We start from the raw sequence: 24,813 nt of genomic DNA on the forward strand, positions 1-24,813 counted from the left end.
GAAGGGCTTGGAAAGATGTCTCTATCCTATGTTCTGAAAGACAGCAATAGATCATCCAGTTCTAATATCTGTTTTCCATGTTATACTCATGGAAATGAGCTGAGTTTTAATTTTGCATAGATATTAGTTGTAATTTCATTTCATTTTTTCACTAGCTTTGTGACTTTAGGTAAACTTCAAACTTCCATTGGGTTTCAGTTTCATTATTAGCTGTATGGAAATAACACATCGGAAACAAAACAAAAGAAATGTTCCTATGTACCTTGAGTTTTTAATGCATAGTTCTGAAGATTCTACTGAGCGCATAGCAGGTGTTACACAAATGTAATTTGTTTCTCATTTCCAGTCAGAGAATATAATGGTTCACTGCAAATGTGACAATCACAAAATGAGAAGATTGATTGAAAAAAATTACAAAGAAAGTCAAAAATTAACAACTAATAATTAACTAATTATTAATAATTAATCACTAATAATTGACAATTAACTAATAATTAACAATTATTAAGCAGCCATAGCTGCTTGTTCTAAAGTATATTATTTGTAAATCTATATGTTACTATCTCCATTTCATACATTAAGAAAATAAATTACAGGACCTAAAGAGATGGCTCAGTACTTAAGAACACTTGTGACTCTTGCAAAGGACCTGAGTTGAATTCCCAATGCCAGCGTGGCAGCTCACAACCATCTCAAATTCCACTACTAGGTGATCAAGGAACTCCTCCTGACCTCTGAGGACATCAGGAACATATGTGGTATACACACATGCAATCTAAAAAAAAACTGTTTCAGAAGAGCTAAAGTACAAACGGATTAAGTAACTTTCCAATATCATGCACAAGTTACTGCTTGGCTCAGACAAGCTAATGCAGTTTTTGATTCCTCCAGCTAATTATATGTGGGTTCCAACACCTGGCATAGCCAGCAGGCATTTGTTTTTTGGGTTTTTTTTTTAGCAATGAATTGTTTCTTATTCAAGCTACAGGTTGGCTTTGTTGATTTTGTTTTTGGCAATTGTACCCGAACATTGATATTTTTGGTGTGACAATATGGAGCATGACACCCCAGTTCTGATAGAAATGTGCCGTGTATAAAGGCAGAAGAAGAAAAGCTAGCATTTTGGATAAATTCATGTTACCAGGTAACTAAGAGGCATTTTCTTCTCGAGAAAGGTATGAAAGTGGAAATGGAAATCATTGACATTCACGGAGGACTTTGAAAGACCTTTACACTGGAGATTCTCAGCTGTTCCTGCCATCAGCTCACTCAGACTCAGAGAATAGAACATTTTCCTCTATGATTTTACACTAATCAAGGCCACAGCATCCCATCTCAGACTCCTCAGACACCTCAGAATCTACCAATAGCTAACGTTCCCATTCTGTCTTTGTAATTGCAGCAGCAGTTCAATTCTTTATATATTTACTGATGAATATGTTGCCAAGGAACACTTCAGCTACAGCCCCCGTATCAGTCCTTACACTCTTCCCCTGAAGGAGTTGCATCTGCCTGCAGGGACAGTGTGGTACTGGATCTTGGAGTTAAAAAATATGGTAAGAGTAGGACAAGAGTAGTGGTTAAATGGTGGTAACCTACGTGGACATTTGGGGGAAAGTACAGGAACATGTAATTACACAATTCAAGGTGAGGGTTCATGAAACACGGCGTACAAACAGCAGAAAGGTAATCAGAAAAAATCAGTAAAGCCCATTAGAATATCCCGAACCTGAGTCTGAACAGTGTTGGTAACACTACGCCTGTTGAAACTGAATAAATGTAGACAGTTTTTGAGGAGTGACTTAGCTAAATGGAGACGTGTCCAAATGTCCTTTCTCTTAATTTTTCACAGAACAGCTGGCTTCTGGACTACAGAGTTTCACTCCGTGCTTATGCACGCGTTACCAGCCTGAGAGCGTTATCTGCCTGCTGTCAGCCAACAGGGCAGACAGACACAGTTTACTTGACAACTGACGCATGAAGGCAGGCTGCCCATTCTCAGTGCTTGGGAAGGCAGTCGGTTCTGTTGCTTCATGTGTTACTTCTCAACCTCCACTTCCCATCAGCATCTTCCAGAGAGCCTTTAAAATCCCCCCATTCCCCTGCCACACTCTACACTACAGCAAAATTTGGAGGTAGAACCGGGCATCTATGGCTTATGTGATCTAAAATCTAGTTAAACTTGGAAGATACTGTCTCTAACACTGTCTTACAAATGTGGCTAGTCCTCACTGGACTAGGAGAGCTGTATGGAACTTCAAGAGTATTCTCTCCTTTGGAACGCTCTTAGAATTTGACAAATGCGATAGAAATGTGCACAAGAGGAAAACTGTGAACAAAACAGTCCCAAAGCTGCAGTTGTCTACATGCCTGCCCACAGTCTATATCCCCAATTTAAGTAGTGATGCTAACGCAAACCTTCTCTTATCAGGAAGAAAGCAGTGACCATACCAGGATATGGAAACATCAGTTCTGTCCAGATGCCAAGCCTTTTCTAAGGTGAACAAAGAGTGAACCAATATCACATACCAAATGCAGAATATATAAAAATTATAACCAAATACAGAAACAAATAACTTGATTTTAAACATGTAAATATATAAAGATAAACAATTGACTATTAAATACATGAAGAGCAGTTCAGCATCATTTTCCAGGAAAGAATGCAAATCAAAACCACATGTGTAGCTGGAGTTTTCCTGGTCCTGCCTGGCCCACGGTCAGGACAAATCTCTCTCACCCGCCAGTCCTGCAGCTGCTCAGACCCAACTAAGTAAACACACAGAGACTTATATTGCTTATAAACTGTATGGCCATGGCAGGCTTCTTACTAACTGTTCTTTTTCTTAAATCAACCTATTTCTATTAATCTATAAGTTACCACGTGGCTCGTGGCTTACCGGTATCTTAACATCTTTTCATGGCGGTGGCTGGCAGCTCTCTCTGCCTCAGCCTTCCACTTCCCAGAATTCTCCTCTCTCCTTGTCCCGCCTATACTTCCTGCCTGGCCACTGGCCAATCAGTGTTTTATTTATTAACCAATCAGAGCAACACATTTAACATACAGAACATCCCACAGCACACATGAATGGCAATAACAATACTACTTTTCAAAAGGACAGTGAAAGTGTTGTCGAGGATATGAAGAAACTGGAATGTTTGTACAATGCACATGAGAATATGGTTGTTTCAGCCCTTTAAAATGACGCACAATTGCAACATACAATTTAGCAGCTGAAGGGTTATGAAAAGGTGGATGGAAGACAGAATCCAGTGAGAGAAAACACATGTGAGATACTTTTCCTATTTATCACAAGGAAAGACCAATAAATAATGCACTTCAAGTATTAACAAATGAATACTCTGAGGTTTAATAAAATTATTTAAGTGTATGAAACACGTGGTCTGAAATATGCACATATCTCATATTGGTACTGTAAACCTAGCCTACTGCCCCTAGCTGGTGAGGACATGGACCAAGAGAACTTTCTGCTGCTGCTTTACTAAACCAGTATAATATCCATATTATTAAGATGAGTTGAGTTTGACACAACATACTGCTGTGACCTTTCTAAGCTGCGTAATTCCTAATAGCATTCTAAATGCTTACCCTCATATCCACAGGTAAGTGTAGCTTTACAATTCAAAAAAAGATGCCTTTAGCAGCAGAAAGAACTCTACAACCAGTCAAGTTGCAGAGAAAACTGACTGTGGGGAACCCAGCCCCAATTTATACATCTAAAACCCCACCCTAACACCTAAGTCTCAGGGAATATCCTGGAAGAGAGGGTAGAAAAATCCTAAGAATCAGAGGAATGGGATTTCTGCTATGAGATAGTGTCTTCTATACGTGATAGGGAAGCTCCACCCAGGAAATCTCAACCACATGATTGCATAGACAGGACCTAAAAATGACAACACCAGATGACATGCCAGCATACATTAGGGAAATCTCATAAGGCTTCACAAATAGAAGATGAGCTATACACGTAATGGCTGATACAAGAAGGAGAATCAGTCTTCTCCAGGGACCAGCCCCTAATAGACTAGCCAATCCAAAGACATCAGCCCTAGCCACTAAATGGTCTCAGCTGGGTGTGTTTATAAACTTATTTACATACACATAAACGTGTATGTGAGAATTATGCTTACAGAATATGAAGCTGTGGATTTGAGAAGGAGTGGGAAGGACATGGTGGGGATTGACTGTAGGGAAGAGGTGAGGGAGAATAGTATAAACACAGTATTCATATATAAAATTATCAATCAATAAATAAAAAATCATGTATCTTATGTTACAAAAGAAAATATTTAAAATATGTGACTAAACAATGGAAAAATACTATAAAATCTTACGAAAACATTGAAAATAATACCAAGTCAGACACAAAGGTAAGACTCAGGAAGTATACAAAGACAACAAGACATAGAGTATTTAATAATAATATAAATGGTTGAACAGCCTCTTCTTCATAGAAAGAAACCCACCTACTTGTGGTGGTACATATCAGTAAGTCAATCTAAAAAGCTGAGGCAGGGGGATTCCAAAAAAGAGGCCCACATTAAACAACAACAATGTCAAAGATAATCAATGACAATGACTGAGAATAAGGATGAGAAATTATATTCAAGAAATATTCTTGGGCCTGGGAAGACTGTCACTTTGTAAAGTATTCTCAACATAAATGTGAAAACCTGAGTTCAGAGCTCTAAAAACCACAGAAGGCCAGACACCACAGCACATGTCTAAGATCCCGGGACTCTTGGGGAGATGGGATGCAGAGGCAGGAGAATCCCTGGAAGCTGGTGGTCCAGCTGTCCTGGTGTATTCAGGCAAGAACAACAAGAGGGACTATCTCAAACAAGATGGAAAGCGAGGAGTAAGAGCCGTACTGTGCTCTGACCTCCACAAGTCAACCCACAGTCCTATACACAAACATGCACACATCCACACTCCAAACAAAATAAAGAATAATAATGGAAAAGAGAGGAGGCATCCATGTCAGATACCAGCATTTATATGCTACTCATTTACTCAGAGAAATCTTACTTTGTGAAGCATAGCAATATTCTCAGCCTCGTTCAAATGCCGGCCATATGAGCAACTGCTTTCCAATAGAATGTGAAGAGAAGCTGTCTGAGGAGGCATTCAGGAGAGCTGTTCAGAAGGAGCTCAGCATTCTTCCTTCTGCTGGTGGCTGGGATGGAAGTGTGATTCCGGTGGGTTGCCTTCCTACTGCCATATGCTGACTTTGGAATGAGAATAATTCTCATAGGATGCCAGAGCAAGAAGATAGAAGGAGCCTGGACCACTGATGACATCATAGAACTGCTTTACCCCTCCCCCCACCTGCTGTGCCTTGGCTCTGAGGTGAGGGTGGTGGTAGATGGAGGAAAAGTGACCTGCTTATGCCACCAATTCTCAGTCCTCTGCTGTTGGTGACCAAAAGCAATTCTTTACCAATATCAGATCATAATAGAAAAAATGTCAAACTCAAGGTGAAAATAATACATTAACTATGACAGAGAATGGCTTGTAAATTGACATGATTCCACATAAATATGTGTATCTGTGATGGTAATCCAAATTAAAAAGATGAATAGATGCATAAAATACAAGGGGAAACAGCATTCCAATGATAATGGGAACAGACCTCTTTTAGTCTTTGCACAAAGTGTCATAGGCAGGAATGAAGAATGGAGTGCAGGGTGGGTAATTGGGGTGGATCAAAATACATTGTGTGCGTGTATGAGATTCTTAAAGAACCGATACAAATATGCATTAGAAAAGAATGCAGGACAATCAATAGGATACACCAGCAGCATGCTGGAGGAAGCCTTTCTGTACCTATATTGTGTGTGTAGAATTAGGCAATCATTACCTTTTAGATAGAATTCTCAGCGAGTTTCCCTAAAAAAGTAAATTACACGGAAAGTTTTGAATGTGCGAGAGAGACAGCTCGGCAGTCAAGAGCACTTGCTGCTGTTCCAGAGAGCCAGAGTTCGGTGTCCAGCATCCACATCAGGTAGCCCCAGCCACCTCAGCTACAGCTTTATTGGAACCAGCGTACTCTTCTGGTCCCCTTAGGCACCTGCACAAATGTGTGTGCAACACACACACACACACACACACACACACACACACACACACACACACACAAATAAAATGTAAGCATAAAAATAAGAAATGAAAATGATAAAATTGAAAATATTTTAAATATGTCATCAAGTATAATTTAAATATAAGTCAAAATATGAAAATGAATTCAGTGGAACAAAGCTATAAATATTTGAAGGCACTCACAAGTAATTCTTTGGTCTAAAATGAAATGAAACCCATTATATATGCTACAAGGAGTAGTAGAAGTAAGAATATTATATATCAGAAGCCCTAGAAAACAGTTAAAAACATAGTAAGAGAAAAACGCATTGCCTTAAATGCTTCAATTAATCACAAACATGAGAAATTGAAAATACTCGCGTGTCCCAGGACTCAGACTGCGAAGACAGCAGACGCACAAGCACAGAAGAGGAAATGCTCCAGGGAAAGCAGCAGCCACAATTCTATCTCGAGAAAACACTTCGAGAAAATAGTCATGTAAATGCCACTGTTTGATTTCTGAAAAACATGAAACAATTCAAACTTCAATTATTACAGGGATGATTGAATACATCAGAATACCTCACTTAGTAGCATAATGGCCACACTAAAAATAGCCATCAAATTTTACATACAAACCTATACTTGCTGAAATTAAAAAGCAGAATACAAAGTGGAACATATGGATGATTTTATGTGAGCATCAAAGAACTTATTATCAATTAATATAGCTTGTGCCTCAACATTTTCAGGTATTTCTTTCAAGTAGGCACGTCTTAGTGTTATAAACAGAAGAATACATACGAGAATGGTCTGTACTGTCAAGATGGAGCATCAGATAAAGGGCCTAGCTGCCAAGTCTGATTCAGTCCCTAAGAACAACAAGATGGAATAAAGGAACTGACTTCTGCAGGTAGTCTTCTGACCTCCTCCTTGGCATACGTGAATACAGACACAAAGACACACACACACACACACACACACACACACACACACACACACACACACTAAAATAAACATAATAAAAATTTGAAAGGATTGTCTACTGAACTGTATTTCCCCAGTGTTCTCTCAAGAACGTTGTGTTCCATGTACTCAAAGTAAGGCTCCCAGTCACTGTAGCTGTGCACCCTCTCACATACTTAGCACAAGCAATTACCAGATGCAATATCACATATGTCTCCCCCTTAGGATCTGAAGAATTTTTCTTTATATTCAAAGCAATTTTCTGTCCAAAGTACTGAGCACAGGTTTTTATTTCACACTAACTTAAAACCTCCACAACCACATGGCCACATCAGAATATCAGAAGAAAAAAGCAAAAAAAAAAAAAGGTTAAGCAGTGTGGAGAGTTGAATGTTTCTAATTCCATCTCTGAAGTTGAAAAGCTCTCATCTCTCAAGAGCCCTCTGCACCTTTAAAATAGGAGACTTGCATCAATGATAAGGAGATATTCTGAAAATCGAATGTGTCACCTGTCCGGCATCCAGTACATTGGTTACATGGTACCCCCCGCATTTGCTTTTTCCTATCTGTCCTGACTGTAACTGAAACTCCTCAGCCAGTCGACTTTTACACAGCTTAGAGAGAGGCTCTTAGGATACTTGCCCAAGCACAGCAGTAGCAATCCATCCTACTTAAATAATAGGTGCAGAGTCATGGCTTCTTCAAACTTTAATTTTCAGCTGTTTCTTTAAGGGAAAAGCCGTGGGGTAAGGGTGGATTCATGCTTTCACCCTGAGAAACCTAGTATCTGTAGGCAAAGAAGCACAATGGTATTAGAAGATCAAAATCCTGCAGATGGAAGTTAATCCATGCCCGCCATTCTTCCCACATTTGGAAAAACTGGGTTCTTATGCAAAGCAATGAAATGTACAAACCTAATTTTAATCCCCAATCTCTGGTCTCATCTTCTGGTTTCAGAATATTAATTCTTCTCACTACACACTGAGAAGTCAATCATTTGGCAACATCATCACTGTTTGTATTTGGGGGATTGTTCTACTCTCCTGTCCTTTATCACGTCTATTTCCTTCAGCCAAAGCAGAATACTCTCATCAAGGGTCCTCTGGCAGCAGCTGACATGGCACAGTCTTTGTGTATCAGTTGCTTAGGAAATGTTTATGAGTTAGTTTTTAGCCAATAACATGTCTCAGTTCAACACAGCATGTGTTATATTAAAGTATTCTGGGGTAACAAAATAACTTAGGATTTTGGTAAGAAGAGGTTTACTTAAAAGGATTACTGCAAGAGTAAGGAAAGGGACCACTGCAATAAGGAAGAGGGACAATTTCAGAAAGGAAAATGATGCTAAAGCCTGAATATATCCTAAGGGTTAGAAGGGTTAGAAGAGAGAACGCTATGGGAACTTGGTGTGGACAAATGACAGAGTGGGACATCTTGGAGGCTTTTTCTGAGAGCAGGTACATGAGTATTTTATCCTGTAGTTGGGCAATTTATTTTAGTGAACGGCTATTTAAGAGGGGGTGTACAGGGCGGGACAAGTTCTACCGTGGAGATGAGTGACAGAATCTTAACCAAGCTTTGTTAACACAGTATTATATTTCAAGGGATCAGTGGAGTCAAAACAGTTTATAGCCATTTATTAGACACTGAAATGAAGCTCAGAGGCTTTATGTCCAACCTGGTTATGGAGGTTCCTGACCCACTAAAAAGCATCCATGGGTCTGATGTAAATCACATGGGGAATGATGGCTAAGGGCGGGAAAGTGCTGTATTAGCCAGATTTCTCTAAAAGAAAAGAATTGATAGTATGAACACACACACACACACACACACACACACACACACACACACACACACACACACACACTGAATGGTTTATTAGAGTGGCTTACAGAGCTGTGTTCAACAATGCCTGTCTCCAAATGAAAAGGTCAAGACCCAGAGGATTCCAAGAGAGCTGCTGGGCTTCAATCTGTCTAGAATCCCAAAGAAGTAGGTTCTAATACCAAGAAAGGAATGGCTCGGCAACAGAGGAGATGAACTTTCCGTTGAGAGTGAGAGCAAACAGGCCAAAAAAAAAAAAAAGAAATGGAACACTGCATTTTTCCATGTTCTTTAATGTGGACTGCCATCAGGAAATGTGGCCCAGATCTAGGTTATGTCTTCCCACCTCAAATGATCCTGTCAAAAAAATCCCTCGCAGGTGTACCCAACTGCTTGGGTTTTAGTTGATTCTGGGTATTGTTAAAGTGATGACCAACACTGGCCATCAAAGTTACGATTGTTAACTTTCATATTTAGTCTGGATCTCACAGACCTGTAAATACTGAATTTCGTCAAACAAGATGTGGTGGTACATACTTGTAATTCCAGCACTTGGGAAGCAAGATAGGAGGGTCAGGAGTTCAAGATCAGCCTTTGCTTTGTGACATAGTGAGTCCAAGACTAGCCTGAACTAGCAACTCTGTCTCAAAAAAAAAAAAGGCAAAACAAAGCAAAAATAACAGAAATCAGAAAGTTTGACAGAGACAAAGAATATAAAAGGAAGAAATCTCTCCCATTAAGAATTTGAAGACTAAATGACAAGCCTTGAATAAAGCCTTGTGGACATATAAAAACACAGTGAGTGAGAAGGAAAGAAAGGAGACAATTAGATATGACAGTTAAGCATTATCTACTTAAGTCTTCTAGTGCCCTTACGATTCAGAACAGTGCTCTCCTCAGTTAAAAGAAAGGGAAAGCAAAGTTAAGGGACTAAGAAAATGACCCAGAGGCTCCTGAGCAGGAAGTAGCAGAGCCAACTCTGCACCTGGACAATGGACAGCTCAGGTCACAGGTGACATTATGAGAAATGCCAATGTCACAACTAAGAAGTGTTTTCAGGGCTCAGTCAAGAATTTGAAGTCCTTAAACTTCTGTCTCATTGATATAGCACCAAATGAGAAACTTTTGGGCTTTTAGCCTCCAATAGAGCAGAGTAGCCTTCCTTACAGAGATGGACCAAAATAATGACCAATAAAATACAAACAAGCTTAAAATTTTTCCCTATAATTTTATCCCAAGATGCATGAGGTCTTTCCCTTTAGCAGGACAGAGGAACAATGTATTTTTCAAGGCCCTAAGTACCATAGACAGGAACCCTCTACCTTCTGACCTACTCAGGAGTAGCACCAGGCTAATTGTATGTTAGCTCTGATAATGTTGAGGAGACTTGTAGGAGTTAAGGCTTTGGGGTCTGTGCTGGTTTGAAAGAAAATGAACCCCCAAAGATAATGGCACTATTAGGAGGTATGTCTCTGTTGGAATGGGTGTGGTCTTGTTGGAGGAAGTGTATCATTGTGGAGGTGAGCTTTGAGATTTCATGTATGCTCAAGGCACACAAAGTGTCTGAATTCACTTCCTGCTGCCTGCTACTTCTCCAACACCATATCTGCCCACATGCCATCATTGTTATGATTATTATGGACTGAACCTCTAATCTGTAAGCAAGTCACAATTAAATGTTTTCCTTTGTAAGAGTTGCCATGGTCATGGTATCTTGTCACAGCAACAGAAACCCAAGGACAGAAGTTGGTATCAGGAGTGTACCTGGTGTATCATAGGCTTGGCTATGCTTTTGTTTGAAGAAATAAGGACCTTGAAACTGTGGATTAGAAAAGCAGTTGAATGCTTTAAGTGCTGCTTAATGGGCCATCCTAGTTGGAGCATGGAAGACAGTGATGCTGAGGGTGATTTGATGTGGGTGCCTGGATCGAGGTTTCAGAGGAGGAGAATATTAATATGGGATCCAAAGATCATTCTTGTGATATTTTGGTGAAGAAAGTGGCTACTTTTTGCGCTTGTCCAAAACGTTTGCCTGAGGCTAAAGCAAAGAGTTTTGGATTTATTCCCTTGGCAGAAGAAATCTCAGAACAGCCTAGTTTAGACTCTGTTGTGTGGTTACTAGTGTTAATTCCAATGAAAATATATAATAAAAAGTAGCAAGCTGAGCAAGGAAAAACATTTGAGAAGAAAAGGAGCACCAGAAAGTGGAATAGAGATAAGTCCTGTATTCAAGGAGATAAACAGATTAAGAAATGGAATAAAGGCAGTGCTGACCTCAGGGCAAGATCCCATCCAACTAAAGTTTTCAACTTGTGAAAAGGAATTAAAGAAAAGCTTAGAGCTAGGTGTGGTGGTGCATGCCTTTAATCCTAGAACTGGCAAGGCAGAGGTCGGTGGATCTCTGAGTTTGAGGCTAGCCTGGTCTACAAAGCAAGTTCCAGAACAGCCAAGCTTTGGCAGTGAAGAACAATGAAAAACAAAGGTCTGGTGAAGATGTTATTGAACAAGAGGACCATGTTCCAGCCCCCATAAGCAGCAGAACTTGGCAGCTTCATCTATGTGGATCTGAAGTTAAGAATAGATAGAAGAAAGGGCCTATGGAATTTGCCTTCAGGACTAAGAAAAGCTTCTAAGGTCAAACACGTGCCAGGGGTGTCCCTGAATGGAGGCCTATTAGAAAGGCCGTTGCATGAAGCTGTGAAATTGAACCCTGAATTACCTTGGAGATCCCAAGATGTTGGAGAAGCCAGAGTCATGGGATACCTACCAAGAAAAGCTGCTAACAGGGAATGGAACCAGCCCAGGAGAGAAAGGAGTGTGTTGAAGTCAACAAAGATTAAAAAAGGTGGTGATATGGAGAGTGTTTTCACATCAGATATGGAGATGCAGATTTTGGAGTTTGCCCTGTTAGCTTTCAGTCTTGTTTTAGTCCAGTATTTCCTCACTATGCTCCCTTCGCTGTGTTTTGAAATGGTATTGTATATCCTGTGCCATTATATGTTGTAAGTATATGATCTGTTTTTTAATCTTGATTTTTACAGGGGATTACATTTAAGTGATTGCATGAAACTCAGAAGAGATTTTGAACTTTGAATTTTTAATAATTTTGAGACTGTTATAGACTATGGAGACTTTTGAAGTTGGGCTGAATGCATTTTTGCATTATGATATGACTGTAAACCTTTGGGGGCTAGGGAGTGGAATGTGGTGGTTTGAAAGAAAATGGACCCCAAAGGGAGTGGCACTATTAGGAGATGTGGCCTTGGTGTAGATGTGGCCTTGTTGGAGGAAGTATGTCATTGTGGGGGTATGCTTTGGGTTTCCTATGCTCAAGCCACACCTAGTGTCTGAGTTCACTTCCTGTTGCCTGTGCAAGATGTAGATCTCTCAGCTACCTCTCCTGCACCATGTCGGCCTGTATGCTGCCATGTCCCACCATGATGATAATGGACTGAACTGCTGAACTCTAAGTGAGCCACTACAATTAAATCTTTTTCTTTGTAAGAGTTGCCATGGTTGTGATGCCTCTTTGCAGCAATAGAAACCTTAGTAAGACAGGGTCTCCATCCTATCTGCAGTCCAAGATACCACACATAACTTAGAAGCTACTAGAGATTGAGGAGTGACCAAAGCAATGAGGAAGAAGGGGTTGGGCCACATGAGCTGATTTTTGCCTAAACCAAAGATTGACTGATAGATACCACAGGAGGAGGAGGAGCCTGAGAAGAGACCTAGACATTTGTTGAGGCAAAGGCAGGCAACAAAGAAAGAACAAACCTCTGTCTACCACCTCTTTTATAAAGCCAAACCCTTACGTGTGCCCAGAAGCTCACAATGTGGATGTATCTCTTCTTGTAAGGCAGTTTCTTAGCAGTTTATGAGAATTAATATCATAAATCCCCAGTTAAGCCTTGGGAGATCTGACATACTGCATTCTCGGGTATAGCTGAGAGGTATGTATACCTTTCCATGGGCAGAAAAGCAAAGTGAATTATTCAGCCATGCATAGGCAGAGAAAAGTTTGGGGCTCAAGCTGTATATGCCCTTCCCAGACTGCACATTCTTCCTTTAGGCTCTTCTTTCTATAATAAGAAAAGACTTAGTCCTGGAAATGTGATCTCAATTTAGATTCAGGGAGTCTTCAAATAGGAGGTTGACTGTGATGTCCAATTGCTGAGAAAGAACAAGAAAGCCTAGTGGTCCAGGAACAAAACATGGAAATTCTCTCCCATTCTCTGACCCTCATAGATTGTAGACGTCTGCAGGCTAAAACTGGGTCGTGTGAAATCAGGACACACAAATGAAGTCATTTTGTCATGAGTCTTAGAGCCCCAAAAGCAGCCCTTAGGGCTGAAGACTAGACAGAATCAGATAATTAGGAGAGCAGCCCTTGGTGAAGACTGAAGAGCAGGCATGCAGCGAACTCATCCTGGGACCAGAGCCTGGAATCACTGCCCTCCTGGGATGGGGATCCTGTTCAATGTGTGCCCATTAGAAACATTCAAGGGACATTGAAAATCTGGTGCTGGCTTTTACCCTGTAGCAATTTCCACAGAGCCATCAGTGGCTTTTCATCACTTACTTGTTCAAGCATGATAGGTGTCTTGGTCAGGGTTCTACGGCTGTGAAGAGACACCATGACCATGGTAAATCCTATATTAAAAAAAATCATTTAGTTGGGCCTTCCTTATAGTTTCAGAGGTTTAGTTCATCATCATGGTGGGGACCATGGTGTCATGTAGGCAGACATGTTGGTGGGGAAGTAGCTGAGAGTTTTACATCTGGATCAGCAGGCAGAAGGAAGAGAAAGACTCTGAGGTTTGAATGGGCTCTTTAAAACCCCCTGAGACAGACTCCAACAAAGTCATACCTCCTAATCCTTTCAAATAGTGTCACACCCTGGTGATCAAGTATGCAAATCCATGAGCCTATGAGTGTCATTCTCATTCAAACAATAACACTAGGCAATGCTAGTGTTAGATGAGGATTGAGAATCCTTACTCTACTGAGCCAGAAACATGAAATATGGTTTTATAAAGGCCCCTGTATCCGTGGATAACACAGATATAATGCTTACATCAATGTAAACCATTTATTAACCTTCTGCTGGAGGGGGTGTAGTATGGGTATGTTGGGGATGCTGGGCTTCCCTTTTAACTAGAAGTCTCCACCACTGCAAAATTTCTGTGACAGACACTTTCCCACCTGCTTGATCTGGTCCTCCTTACCAACAATATTATCTATTCTGTTATTAGGATTCTCAATTGCACCATTGCTACCCACTAGGATGTGTTTTTAGAAGTAAGTAAATAATAAAGTCCTAATGTTTTATAATGATTTATTTTTATTGTAGACATTATACTAGGGATGATTTAAGGTTATTTTTTAGCAACACTAAACTCACGCACTTAAACTGCCAGGTTCACTCTTTCGAAGACTACCAATTTCACATGGACTGCATGTGAGCCAAGTGCTGTTCTAGATACAAGAACAATAGTCAAAACAACAATAGAGGGCCCTTCCCTCACAAGAGCAAACATTTGCAAAATACTATTTTAAGTATTATAATAGGCGAAGTAAGGCTATCTAGGAAATGGAAAGCAAATGGGCTAGGTTGCGGTTAGACAAGTTCATTTTTGTCTTGAGATGATGGTCTAACTAAGGAGGAGGTGTTGTGGGATAATCTTTTTGTACACTGTAATGATGTGTCTCTGCCTAAGGCACCTTCTGATTGGTTTAATAAAGAGCTGAGTGGCCAATATCTAGGCAGGAGAGGTTAGGTGGGACTTCAGGGAGAGAGAGGAACTCAGGGTTAAAATCTAGGCATAAAGGATTTATCTAACAAGACGCATAGGAAGGTAGACACAGATTATGGAGGAAAGGTAAGGAGCCACATGACAAAATGTAGGTTAATATGAATGGTTAATTTAAGTTATAAGAGATAGTTGTGAACAAGCCTAGGCTAAGGCCAAGTTTTTGTAATTAATAAAAAAATCTGTGTCATTATTAGGGAGGTGGCTGTCCCCAAAAGAAAGTCCGAAAACATGGAGGAATTGCCCAAACCAGGAGTTTATCTATCCTCAAAGCTGCAGAGAGCCATTCCTGATGGAAATTATTAGTTATAATAACTATGAGCTATGGCAACATTATAATAATCCTGACTTCCCTGTATGTTTGGATGCATTCATCAGAATCCTAAGAGTATTTGAGACGGAGTGTTCTAGGCGTCATGACAGAGAAACGATCGAGACTTAAAGAGTGGCCGGGGTTTTCATTAATAACTGTATGCTTGCAAGCATGAGGGTCTGAGCTTGATCCTCAGAATCCATGTTTTTAAACAGGGGCCAGACATGATGGCACATTTGTAATCCTGGCATAGGGGAGGTGGACAGGTGGTTCCAGGGGGCTCACTGGCCACCGAGTCTAGCCTCCTTGGTGAGTTCCATGCTAATAAGAAGCCTTGTCTCAAAAACCAAGGATGGTGACAGGGATACAACACCTGAGGTTGTCTTCTGGCACCCACATCCACGGTCACCCACACTTACACAGCACCTGCACATACACAAACACTATAAACATGTTTTAGAAATGTATCTATTTTGGCCTATTTTCCATTGCTAAATTTGGGAGTGGGTAATTTTTTTTTAGTGAAATTTATTTTAGCTCGTGATTCTGGAAGCTGAGAAGTCCAATGTCAGGAAACCATCTACGTCTAATGAAGCACCTGAGCTGGTTAGGGTGAACTCATTTCATGACTACAGGAAGTTGCAACAGTTGGTCTAGTCCTGGGTGAGTGAAAACTCACTCCTGAAAGGTGGCATTGATTTGTTCATGAGGACAGCATTCTTAAGACCTCAATAACTCTCAGTAGGCTCCACCTCCTGCATTGCATACAGGGACCAGCACACACATTCCGAGGCCACACTCCAACTACAGTGTTCATCCCCTTGCCCCATGAATTCTTGCCCTTATCACAAACAAGTGGCATTTATTCCAATCCCACAGTCTCAAGTCTTAACTTGTTCTAGAATTTCAAAGTCCAACTAGGAGCCTATGAAATTCAGACAAGTTGTATCTTCTAAAATACAATAGTGAAATGGACACTAGAGAGATTGCCTCATTATAGAGGGGAGAAGCTGGCTACTCTCTTAGGTTGAGATTCCCAACTGGTGCCCACCACTTTCTTAGGCTGGTCTTACTCATTGCAGGTATCTTGATGTGCTGTGGGATGTCTTTTCTGTACGCTATGAATATGGGTTGCTATGATTGGTTAATAAATAAGCTGCTCTGGCCTATGGAGAGTCAGGTTATAGCCAGGCAGGAAATCCAAGAAAGAGACAGGAAGAGGAAAGGAGAGGTGGAGGAGACACCAAACGGCCTTTCAAGGAACAACATGTAATGAGACACAGGTAAAGCCACAGAACACATGGTAATACATAGATTAATAGTAATGGGTTGAGTTAAGATATATGAGCTAGCTAGCAAGAAACAAGAAGCCATGGGCCATACAGTTTGTGATTAATATTAAGCCTCTGAGTGATTATTTCATAAGCTGCTGTGGTACTGCAGGGCCAGGTGGACTAGAGAAACTTTGAGCTACATTCATGGTTTGTGGGTCCCAGAAAAATAGCCCATGGCTCCATGGGGTGTTGCTTGTAAGGATTCAGAACATCTTGTATACTTCCCCCAAATACTGCAGTGTGAATATCATTAAAAAATTTAGACCAATATTTTGACATTTTCCATCCAGGTTAAAAAAAATGTAATAACACAAAGAAATCTTAATTACATCATTCAGTTGATTTTGACAAATGCATATATCTATATAGTCTAGACTCCAGTCACCAGCCCCATTTCCTGTCCCATCATCAGGCCCATTAGGTGAATTTTGCTTATTTCACGGTTTGATTAATAATGAAAATCTCATAATAGTTATTCTTTTTAACAATGTCTGTTTTCACTGGCATAATGATTTTGAAACAACAGACATGTATTCCATGTACTGTCATGTTTTTCCATTTTTGTTGCAGAGAAATGTTATACTGTGTGACTGTATCCAGATTTTTCTCATCTCCCTCCCTCCATGGGTGAACATCTGGAATCTTTCCAGTTTGGGGAAATCATAGATAAAGGTAATAAATGTTCTTTTGTAGATTTTATTGTGGACCTTCAAGAGAAGTTATAGGTCACATGGTAAAGTTTATGCCCTGTTTTATACAAACAGCTGAAACTTCCTTACTGTGGATATGACCTGTCTTTTTTCTGTCATTATGTGGGGATTTGTTGGTTCCACATTCTTTCCAGGCTATGGTTCTGTATTCTGAACACTACATTCTTGTCAGCAAGTGGTTCCTCCCACTGTAGATTTTTTTTTTTATTTTCATATGCTTTGGAGAATTCATATATAATCATTTGTCAATCAACTGCATGAAATCTTTTTTACCATTTTAATTTTTTGTTGTTTTTAATATTGTTACTTGTATCTTTGATGATAGATCTTTCTCAGATACATTTAATAAGTGTTTTCTTCTGAACTTGCCTGTACACTATAACATCTTATCTTTTCTAAAAAGGCATTATCAAACATCTTTTAGTGAGCACAGCGTTTTCATTTCAGTAAAATCTAGCTTATTATTTTTCCATTCATAACAACTGGCTCTTGATCAGCATTGGGAAATGGATGCCTTGTCAAAGATATGCAACTATTCTTGGGTAGTTTCATCAGAACACACAGCCTTGAGCCTATGACCCACATTAAAGTGTTTGTTGGTCAAGTGTGAGATAGAGTTAGAGATTCATGTTCCTTTTGCACACCAGTTATGCACATCAGTTGTTTAGTACAGTTGTAAACTCCCTCCCCCGCCTTGAATTCTTTGGGCTCCTGTCAAAACCCAGATGCCTACATAGATGAGGTTTCATTTTTACATCCTGATGTTTTGATCTAATGATCTGTCTACCCATCCTATGTCACCACAGCATTATCTTGGCTTCCATAGCTTTCCAAGAAAATGAAATACCTTAAACTTTTGTTCCATGTTCTTCATTTTATGTTTTGTGGAGAGTTTAGATATGTTACTTTTCTACATAAATTATATCATTTTATCAACTTCTCCTGGGAATTTTGATTATGACTTCAACTTCATCAAATCCTCAGATAAGCTGGGCAAGAATTTGACCCTAATAATATCAAGTCACCCCACCCCCAAAGTGATGAACCTTTATTTTCTCACACCACATCCATTCTTCTCAGCACTGTTTCACAGATAGTTCACCTCTTTTGTTAGGTATGCCTAAGGTTTTACATTCCAAATTTAGACACATCTTATGAATGCAAAAAATGAAATCCTTTCACAAATATTTTCCCCAAGTCTCTCCAGTTATTTTTTTCTCTCCCACTGGGACTCATTATCCAGATATTCACATTTTTTCCTACTGGGAGGATTCCTTAATCATTTTTTCTCTCATTCTTCTCATAACTCTATAAGTGTTTATGTCTTCTGAGAGTTTTTACCTACCTTTAACTCGATATTGTTTCTCCCTATTCAAAATGTTTTATTTCTTTTTTATTCCAAACTACTTATTTTCATAAGTAAACTCAGTATTCTCGGTATGTGTAATTGCATCTCTGCCTCTAATCTTATCTTATTCAAAAGCTTCTTCTTTAAGTTATGAACAGAGAGGATCAGTGCAGAGGGTAGAAGTTCAGCTGCTCCTGCAATATCTGATGCCTGGAACATGCCCATGTGGTATCCCCTTCTCTTGAGTATGGGCACTCCTGACCTGAGGCTTGTTTCAGCTTCTTCTGCGATATGGTCTTACTTTCCCATAGTCATGAGCTGAGCCTGAGAGGTGACACTTCTTATAGTCTCTGCCGTCTCACCAAGTAGCCTGCTGCACTGTGAAGTAACACACAACCCCAGCACAGAAGTCATCTCTGAGCTATTCCCTGGACAGCAGGCCCAGGTGCAGTCACAGATGAGTCCTGATGGGAAGCAGAAGAAGGAGGCTGCTCTGATAAAAACCATCATCACCCAAGCCTAGGAAGACTCAGCCCTTTTGCATAAGAGCTCTGTCCACCAAACCCAAAGGAAAGTGTGTTTCAATGGCTTATTTCCTTTGAAGAAAACCCATATTGCTTTACTCAGCTTAGGATCTAGATTAAAGGATAAATGCATCAAATCCACAGAAACAATGAATTTCATGGATTTTCTACTTGAATTGTGTGATGGATGTCTTTGAAGCCCAACTTTCTTCCAAGTCTCTTTAACCAGTGACACAATTAATTTCTCCTTTGGCAACAGGAAACACTGTTATCTACACTGATATTCATCTTCCACGTGAGTTCATAGCATGACCATAGAGGCAGAGTTCCAGGTTCAGAATCAAAATGTCCCAGGATCTCTGTGACCTTGAGAAAATTACTAAAATTCTCCCAGCCTCAGTTTCCTTCCTGGACATAGGGGTTTGTCCTCTTCTCATAGAATATCCTGAGTGACTCCAGAACTAATCTCCTTGATGCTTTGTGATCCACATCTGTGAAAAAAAAAAAGTAGTAAGAATGGCTGCTGAAGTTCTGCCACAGGTGTGGCTGTGATGGCCTGTGTCCCCAAACACAGCCAGGCGGGCTTTCTCTAGGTGGAGGAAACAGAAAGGGTGGGGTGGGGAAACTCTTCATATCTCCACAGGAGCAAGCAGACAGGGTGCTCTGGATGGCAGCTAGGCACAATGAGATACTTGAGCCAATCAGGTGAGGAAAAGCCAATAAGTTGTGTGTGACATAATTGAGGACCCTGAAGACCACTGCATCCACCATGCCACACTGTCCCATTTCTGAGCCAGCTGTGAAGAACAAGCGCATGAGTTCTATGCCCAGGAGAATTCTGTCGGCAGTGTGTGGGAACCTAGAAGTGAAGCAAAAAGAAATCCTAGATGCCAGGTTTCCCATTTGTGTGTTGAGCTCACACATTGCCACTGTACACTCACCTGCTACCCTCAGGCCTGGCTTGGGTTGCTGCTGTTATTTTTCTGCTGTTTTATAACCTTAGGCTCACCCCCTGGGCAATACAGTATGTATAGAATCAAGTATGAATATAGTGTGAACAGGGTTGAGCCAGAAATCACTCTCTGCATATCACTTGCTCTCGTTAATCCTTTGCCTGCTCTGGGTAGCCCTTTCCCACTCTGACATCTGCCCTATCAAACAGAGTTCCAGTCGGCCTCTGAATGACTCCCTCCAGGATTCTCCCACAGCTTCTGGTGTGTAAGCTTGGCTAACATATATGCAGAAACTGTAAGTGTGTGAATCTCTATTTTCACAGGTAGAATATCCACATGCAACTATCACCCTAATCAGGGGAGAGGATATCTCAGTGCCCAAAATAATTCATTTTCATTATGGTGTGCTTTTGATTGTGCAAATATACTCCACTTTGTTTAGCACTTTGCTGTTCTTGGGTAATTAAGTTCTTTCTAGTTATGAGCAATTATCAACAGAACTGCTGGATTCGTTGTTATATTCTTTGGCTGACATATGTGCTCATTTGTGCTGGGCATTTTCCTAGCATGAAAACTGCTGGGTCATAGAGTGTACATATGCTCAGCTTTAGATAATGCTGCCAAGCCATTTTCTAAAGTGTTCTCTCCACGTGCTGTCCCTAGTAGAGCGTGCTAGCTCCTGAATGAACATGCATTTAGTGCACACAGTAATGAGTTTTATCATGACAGATCAATGAATGCATATAATGTGCTTTGATCACGTTCATCCCAGTTATGCTTTCTTGTGCCTCTCTCTGCTTTCCCCTTTTGTGTCCCCACACCCATTGCTTGCATGTGCTCCCCACACCTAAATTCTACAGAAGAGAGAATGCTTGTCTTTCTGGGTATGGCTTAGCTCACTGATCAGGATGAGCTCCAGTTCCATCCATTTTTTTTCTGTACATGACACCATTTTATTCTTCGTTGTGGTTGCATTAAGCTCCATTGTGCAGCTGTAGCATACTTTATCCATTCAGCCGGCAATGAACATTCAGACTGACTTTGTGACTTGCCAGTGTGAACATCGCAATGTCAAACACGTGTGTGCAGGCACCTCTGTAGTACAATAGTTGTGCTTATTCTGAGTACATACCCAGAGTGGCAAAGCTGGATCATGTGGGGCTTCTGGTTGGTCTTGGTTCTGAGGAACTTCTCTTCTGATTTCCAGAGGGTGTGGACAAAATTTCATTCCCATCAGTATCAAATAAGGAATATGATAGCCCCTGAGCTGGACCAACACGCAGAATTTTCACAATTATCACATAATCCCTTTTAGCAATTGACTTATGATTTTTAACCTATGCTCTGCATTTTGTCTGTGTCCCTAATTTTCTGTGGGATCTTGGGAGGAGGTCAGGTGAGGATCTAAAAGCCACATGTTGTAATCAACATTCTCCAAAGAAGCAGAACCAAGAGGCTCAAGACCCATGTTGGAAATCGAATTGGCTTGTGAGCATAGTCCAGTTCAATTGCAAAGGGGAGACAAGGGCAGCATCCCTTCTCCACAAAGGCAAGAGTTCCCTCTTTTTCAGGGAATCAGTCCTTTGTGGGTGACTTCAACTGAGTGACTGAGGGCTGTCCACAGGGAAGACACCTGTTTTACTGAGCCTCCCAATTCAAATGTTAATCTCATCCTTAACCACTCTTACACACATACCCAGAAAAATGCCTGACCACTCTCTAGCTACCCAGTAGCCCAGGGAAACTGACAAACATTATAGCGTGTTTGTCACATAGCCTGAAGCCGTAGTGTTATAATGTGTTTGTGTACATGCAGCTATGCCTTACAAAAATGAAACAACACATCCACAACGTTGTTTTGTAATGTACTTGTGAATTTAAACTACAGTGCCAATCATTCTCATTGCTATATAGTATTTCATTGGATAACTGCATAGAAATGTATTCACTCAGCTGAGAGGCCTGTGGGTAGTTTCTACCTTCAAATGTCTCATTATTTACAGTAATGCCAATATGTTTAACAGTGTTACAGAAGGTCTTTTTAAATATCCACTTGCATACATGTACAAGTGTATTTCTTGATTGAGAAGTCAAAAGTCAATGGTCTGCCTGATCATGCCGGAAAGTCCCTCACCATCTACCTACTGTCCATGACTAGTGCTATTTTCTCTCCTACTATTCCCATTACTCCATGACCTAACCAGTTTTTCCCTTCTCTCAGACATATCTCTTCAAAATGTTTAAAGAAATACTTTTGACAACAACTGCGTAATTAAATGGACATGCAGAAGTCAAGCTGGTGCCTACTTATAGCCTTCTCCCTGCTGAATATGGTTCATGGTACTGGAAAATTCTTTGGATACTTCCAGAAGAGAAGAGTAAACACCAACCCAGCTAATAAACCCTTCAATCTATAATTGTTACCTTCCTGCAAGATGAGCTGGTACAATTGTGCCATTAGAGTTGTTGTAGGAGTAGCAAACCACTATCTAACTGGATTTAAAGCCCACCCTACGAGATGTAACCCATCCCAGATACTGCTTGGGTGACCAAGAACCTGAGACTAGATAAGCCATGGACCTAGGGGAAAAACAACTACTACTATTCTGCTGAAGGAACACAGCAGTAAAATGACTCCTAATGATGTTCTGCTTGGCCCATAGATCAGTATCTAACTCAACCTTTAGAGTTCAGAGAAGCTTCCTCCTGTAGCAGATGGGAACAAATCAGAGACTGACAGCTGGACAATGTGTAGAGAATGAGAGACCATAGAACACTTGGTCCTAAGTGGGATGTCTCCATCAAATCTCTCCCCTCAGGGGTCAGGGAGGCAGAAAGATTGTAAGGGCCAGTGGGGATGACACCAAGGGACAAAGGTGTTTTGAATACAACAGGACTGATGCACACATGAACTCAGAGAGATGCTGGCAGCATGCACGGGATCTGTAGAGGTCTAAGTTGGATGGGGTCCCAGTGCTGAGAGGAAAAGTAGACACAGGCCCTCATCCCTAACACAGAAGCCATCTCCAACTAACAATGGGCCCCAAAGGAAAAATTCATTTTCTCTGACAGAATCTCACTAGGTATACGAACCACACTTGAGGGCAGGCCCCATACCCAGAAGTAGATGGTCAACACAAAATGAACTCAATGATATTTTCAGAGGTTATTTTTTTGTCTCATAATTCATAGTGCTTTGTCTGAGCATTTTTTTAACTTTATAGGTCTTTTGTTTACAAATTATGGTTTTTAATTTTGTATTTTCATGAGATTTCTGTATGTGCAAATGTGTGTCTCTGTGTCTGTATGTGTTTCTTTTGCTTTTTTTGCCTCTTTTTTCCCCTTCGTTCTGTCTCATTCTGGTGTCTTTGTTGCTGTTCTTTCTTCTTTGATGCCTATTGTTTTCTAATAAGAGAAGGAGAGAGAAAGAAAGGGTATGTATTTAAGAGTGGGGAAGTAGGGAGACACTGGGAAGAGCTGGGGGAGGGGAAACCACAATCAGAATATATCATATGGAAAAAAATCTATTTTTAATAAAAAAAGACTAGTGAAGTGAAAAATTCCCATAGGAAAATGCACATTTTAAAAATGTTAGTGTGATGACCATTCCCAAAGTAACACATTTAAATAACTGTGTAAGCAGAACCATGCATTGGAGCATGTGACTCCAACCTCCTGACATTCTTCTCTCTGAAGTAACCATGCCAACTACATTGCATCAGAATGAAAACGTATACTTTCTTTAGTTCCCTTAATCTTGAGAACATTTTGGGACTGCTGTCTCTTGTTTTCGTTGTGCTTGTGTGTTAAAGTTCTGCTTCAACTTCTTTGTTTGACTGCCAATGTGGTTGAGCATCTTCCCCTGGTCATTTGCCAGCTGGGCTTCTTGCACATGGAAGTGCTTTATCATTGAGTCCTTGCTTACTTTTGACCTTCCTCTAAGAATGCACACTTACCCAGCTCTGTCTTGTTGTCTTCCCATCTCCAGTGCACTGACCTCTGCATGGTGCTAGATAAGTCACACTAAAGTTTTCCCAGGGTATTTCACGATGGAAAAACGGCAGTGGTTACCAAGGGTAGTAAACCAATGGCTGGCCTGCATGGCTCACAGACTGGCTGTGAGTGGAAGGAACCAGGTGATGGGTTTGTGCCTGGCTTGCTACCTTATATATGTCAATCTCACGTCCTAGAGAGTATCTGAGACTGAATGCACATCAGTGTGTGTTACAGGAAATCACCACCATGTAGAAATTCAGGAGATACAGCCCGTTGCTCACCCTTCACCAGCTGGACGATGTTGGGCAGATCATCTCTCCTCTTGGTGTTAGTTTTATTCTGGGGCAAAATAAGAACATAAAAGCCTTCCCTACCTACCCCACAGCCTTTTTAGAAATCCAATGAAAGAATACATAATTGTGTAAGTTTGTTATCGAAGTGATGTGTTTGTTTGCTTACCTAGTCCTCTCTCTGGTACCAAGGATTCTGCTACTGTCCCGTTTCCGTCCTTACCCTGAGTACTCTGGGGGAGATGAGTTCACATAGGAAGCCCCTAATCACATTATGAGAGACTGTAGCTTATAGACAAACAGACCCCCCGCTTCCAAGTGAATGCAGCCTTGTGAAAACCTCAGTGGAAGCATGGGTACCGTTTGCCTGCATTTAGTGAAGCAACGTGTACATTGCCAACTGAATGACTGGGTGAGAATTCTAAGTCCGAGAGCAATCTCAGCTGAAACAAATGCATACCTCTGACTATTTCAGAGGTACAAACATGACCTGAATTAATGGAACAGCTAAACATCCCAATTACTGCTTAGTGGAAGCTGGAGCAAAGATGAGGGTCTACTGCATAGTCAGGAAAGCACTGGACAGGCAAGCCCTTCCTAGGGGGACACGAGCAGGGCCCTGGGGGATGCCCTTAGGATGAG

At 40.8% G+C, this 24,813-nt stretch overlaps 1 long non-coding RNA gene across 2 annotated transcripts in view; it reads right to left on the bottom strand.

The window, feature by feature from the left end:
* Positions 1–5,294, bottom strand: part of LOC128120751 (uncharacterized) — a 98,071-nt gene extending 92,777 nt beyond the window's left edge. The window contains exons 1-3 of one of the 2 annotated variants that reach the window (XR_008221945.1): positions 5,051–5,294; positions 2,452–2,494; positions 601–775 (exon numbers count right to left, since the gene is read on the bottom strand). This is a non-coding gene — a long non-coding RNA (uncharacterized LOC128120751). Of the gene's footprint in view, positions 1–600; positions 776–2,451; positions 2,495–5,050 lie in introns of those variants that run through there. The other variant, XR_008221944.1, reaches the window with a different exon arrangement.
* Between the last annotated feature and the right edge of the window lie 19,519 nt (positions 5,295–24,813).

The sequence above is a fragment of the Peromyscus californicus genome, unplaced genomic scaffold (assembly GCF_007827085.1).
Source record: "Peromyscus californicus insignis strain IS unplaced genomic scaffold, ASM782708v3 Scaffold_11__1_contigs__length_118956290, whole genome shotgun sequence".
Lineage (NCBI taxonomy): Eukaryota > Metazoa > Chordata > Mammalia > Rodentia > Cricetidae > Peromyscus > Peromyscus californicus.